Raw genomic sequence first — 4,352 nt, forward strand, 5'->3', positions numbered from 1 at the left:
CCCCGCCGCCGCGGCCCCCGCCCGCCCGGAGGAGGCGCCCGGGCGGCGGCAGCGGGAGGGGCGGGCGGGGCGCTGTGAGGGGAGCCAGGGTGCCTCCGTGCCGATCTACGGGGGCAATCCACACAGCTGCTTTGGCCCGGCCACTCAAGGCTCTTCCATTAAAAACAAACGAGCAACCCACCCCAAGCGTCTAAACCGACCCCCAAACTTTAACAAACTCGTCTTTGTTTTGCACGTAGGGGAGCCGAGCCACGGAAAAGTGATAGGTCCAAGAGCGGAGCCAAGTGGCTCCTGACTCTCGTCCTCGCTCATGGGACCACAGATGCTTCTTCGGATATTTGGGTTCATATGAAAACGGGCCAATGCTCTCCACAAAAAAAAAAAAAAAACCAAAAAAAAAAAACAAACACCAATCCTCTGAATAAATTAGACCCATGACTGAAGTTCGGAGGATCAGTGTGAGAAAGACAGGGAATATTCAGGGGCAAAAGATCCTCTGTTGCTTTTTTCAAATGCACAGTTTCAGAGCACATCGGAGTTCCTTGAATATCATCTTCCTTAAACAAAGCAGAATGTACATCAACATGATGCTGTTGCCAAAAAGGCACACATCAGAGCAGTTTATGTGTTTAGGAGGATAGCCTGTAGGTCAGATGAAAGGAGCTGTCAGAACAGCTCTGTACTGCTGTGACTTCACTCACAGCACTGGGTGACACAGGACTGACTGAGTGTCCAGTTTGGGTACAATGCTGCTACAACAGAGACAAATGTAGGAAGTGAATCCACAGAGGGGAATAACTACCTTGGCCACTCAAGCAGAAGGATTGAAAAAAATTGCAGCTTTTATTCTGGAAGAGAAGGAATTAACGGAGACGTGGCAACTGAGTCCAATTAAGTACAAAAATACTTTGAAAAGGAAATGAATACCTTATGTGTGGTGGAAAAGAGCAGAACTATCAGCTGATCAGTAGTGCCTGTCACTACTTGGGCAATGAGGGGAGGACCAGTAAAAAGACTGGCTTTCTGGTCAGTGAAATTGGAAACTGGCCAAAGATACCTAGAAGCTCCAAGCATTTTTTACTTGTCTTCACTGTGGTGGTGGCTAGGCGAATATCTTAAATGGCACCAGCTGCAAGTGGGGAAAAAGTAATTCTAGATTTCTAAGCACTTAGGCAAAGTCAAGGTTTTCAGACCAATTAGGGATGATGAACTTCATGCTATGATGAGAACTGGAGAATGGCCCACTGGCCATTATCTTTGAGATATCTAGGCAGTGGAGAGGTTCAGAAGACTGGAAAAGGCCAAATATATTGGCCATTGAAAAAAAGAAATCTGATTAATTACAGGCCAGCCAGCATTTTTTTGCTGCCTTCACCTGTGACACTGGAACAAATAAATATTATGTAGACAACTCACGCTTTCCGTTTGAAAATAGAAGATACCAAGCTAAACAAATCTTTCATGGCAGAATTGTCCTTGTGGTCAAGGAAGTAACAATAGATATTAGATTTTTTATTTCAGTAGGATTTTTACTGTTTCATCTGACAGTCTAAGAAGCACATTAGGAAACATGGGAAACTGGATCTACTGAAATCACTGTTGGGAGAAGCTGATGCTGACTGGAAAATTCTAATATTAGTTTTTGATGCTATGCTGTCTATCTGGAAAGAAGTATCAAGGAGCCCTGCAGAGATCTGTTTTCAGTGTGCTATTAGTGTGGTTTTTTCCCCAGTAATTTACACAGTGGACCAGAAAATTGTATCTGTTAAAATCTGCAGACAATATTAACCTGAGAGGGGTTGCAAAGGATTTGGTAGAAAAAAATTGTATACAAATTATCTTGATCAATGGGAGAAATAGCCTGAAAGTGTAGAACACCATTTAATAAAAGCATGTGCTAAGTTTTGCACTTGGAAAGAAATAATGAATTTCACAAATTTAGGTGGGGAATAGTTAGAGACTTCCATTTTGTCACTGGTTTCCACCAGGCCCAGGACCTTCAGCAGAGTATTGGCTTTCAGCACAGCTGAAGGATGCAGAGCCTGCAATAGCCATTTCAGGAGCTGTACTATTTGCCTTTCTCATCTCTCCAAGGGTTTTTGGGGCTCCCTGATATTTTAGTTCTTGCTGCCAAATTATTTTCACTCCACTTGCAGGGATGCATTGACTGTGCTTCTTCTCCTGTTGACTTTAGATCAGACCCTTTGCTTTCTGCCTGCAAGCAGAAATAGTCGTGGCTTCAGCAGGATACTCATCCACCAGCAACCACAGCTGTGGTTGTCCTGGATGCCCTGCCACCACTGCCACTTCTGGTCCTCCCAGTTGCATCAAAGTCTTTTGGGACTCTAAGGGATAAAGGGCCATCCAGCCCTTCAGAAGGAAGTTTTTTTTACAAATTTTACTAATTTTTTTACAGAGCAGTGTTTCCCTGCCACTGTCCTGAACCAGAAGGCCAAGCTGGTATCATAGGCTTATATCATAGCTGGTATCATAAACTGGTCATGGGCATACCCCAAAACCTTGTTGCAAATATTTACAAATCACAACTACTTAATTTCTTCCTCCCTGCTCAGTCTGTGATGGTTTTTGGATTTCTGTCCATGCCTTATCTCAATGTCTTCTCCATGTCTTTGTGCTGTCTATTGGTTTTACTTAGGAGCAGCATTGCCCCTCTCTTCTTCTTGAAAGTCATTTAGGATTCTGCAGCACAGCATTCTTCATGCCTCTCTCTTCAAGTGCTCTTGCTAATCCTTGATCACACTGAACACACATAGGATTTGGAATTTGGTAATAGCAGGTAAGTGTTATTTTAACCTTCCAGGATGGCAGAAGTGTGCTTTCAAAATGAATCTTCCAGCAATCCCTGTTTGCTGGGCTGGGGTTTGTCCTGCAGGACAGCCTCGGCGTGCAAACGAGATTCCTTTTTGGTGCTGCTAAGCTGCACACAGGGCACGTCAGCCACTGATAGGTGTGTCTCCACAGGGCCAAGGAAGACACAGTCCAAGGTAAATCTCCCCAGGTGTGTTTGGTGTGGATGTTGTATTTCCAGCCCCAATTCTTATAACTTTAAAGGCTTGCTGCTGTTGAGCCATACATACTACTTGCTAGCACAGAACTGGCTGTAGATGCCACATGAATTTCAAAGCTGTAAGGAGAGCAGGCAGGAAGACCTACTGTCAAAGAATTGTCTCTAAAACCGCAGCAGATGTCACATTTTGGACAGATGAAGTGAACCTTACAAATCGGGAGAGGACCCTGCAGAGGAGCATATTCCTTTGAAAAGAAGAAGATGGGATTTGATTCTGAAAACAATTTATTTCTAGCAACCTAATGTCACAGGAGTCAGCACACATTGTGCAACCCCCTCTTGGTGCTTTTCCCATTCTTTTAGAGGCCACACACAAACGACCTCTGATTTTCCAGGTGGTTTGTCCTTTGGAACCACAAATGTAGAAGGATCAAGGCTGGGAAGGAGTTGGCATTTCTAGGGCTTATCTGAAGGTATCACATACCTTTCAGCTAAATATGTGCACTCTCAACCTGTGGCTGCCAGCTGCAACATTTTAGTGATCCCAGAGCAAACAGTAAAATATCAGTCCATCAGCTGGACAAATGTGTACTGATACAGTATATGCTCATCTATGCATATGTACCATACACATCTCGCTGAATATATATATATATGAATATAGATATTTTATATATATATTTATGCATATTCACAAATAAAATGAGATGTGCATGGTGCGTACATGTATATATCTCTTGTACGTACATAGATATATGCATGCACAATATATATACACATACAATGTACATACATATATATGTCTATATACACATATATGTGTGTATATATATACACATATATGTGTGTATATATATATACACATATATATATGTATATATATAAGTACATACCATACACATCTCATTGAATATATATAAATATATAATTATAATTAGATATAAATATATAAAAATATAAAAAAAATATATGTTTACATATTTTTGCAAATACAGTGGGATGTGTATAGTACACACCATATATATATATACACACCGTTTCACGGCCGACAGAGTGGCACACTCCACGGGAGCCGGCTCCGGAGCTAGGGGAGCAGTGCGCGGCGGGGGAGGGCACCGGGGGAGCAGGTTCCGGAGCGGGCGGTGACCCGGGCGGTGACACGCGACACCCCGTGCTCAGCCCCTTTAAGGCGCTCCGGCGCCTGTCCCTTTAAGGCTGGCCCCGCCCCGCCGCGCGAGCCGAGCGCGCCCCGGCGGCCCCAGGTACGGAGCGGGCGGGGGAGCCCCGCGGCCCCTCCGGGCGGCGCCGGGCGGAGCGCGCCGGG

General features: G+C 44.4%; 1 protein-coding gene across 1 annotated transcript in view; it reads left to right on the forward strand.

Annotated features, from left to right (window-relative positions):
* The first annotated feature begins 4,253 nt into the window (after positions 1-4,253).
* PEX5 (peroxisomal biogenesis factor 5) overlaps positions 4,254-4,352 on the forward strand; it is an 11,123-nt gene continuing 11,024 nt past the window's right edge. The window contains exon 1 of the mRNA XM_041463930.1: positions 4,254-4,290. The gene's annotated coding sequence lies outside the window, so the exon portion shown is untranslated. The remainder of the gene's footprint in view (positions 4,291-4,352) is intronic.

This window comes from Pyrgilauda ruficollis, unplaced genomic scaffold, assembly GCF_017590135.1.
Source record: "Pyrgilauda ruficollis isolate IOZ18807 unplaced genomic scaffold, ASM1759013v1 scaffold17, whole genome shotgun sequence".
NCBI lineage: Eukaryota > Metazoa > Chordata > Aves > Passeriformes > Passeridae > Pyrgilauda > Pyrgilauda ruficollis.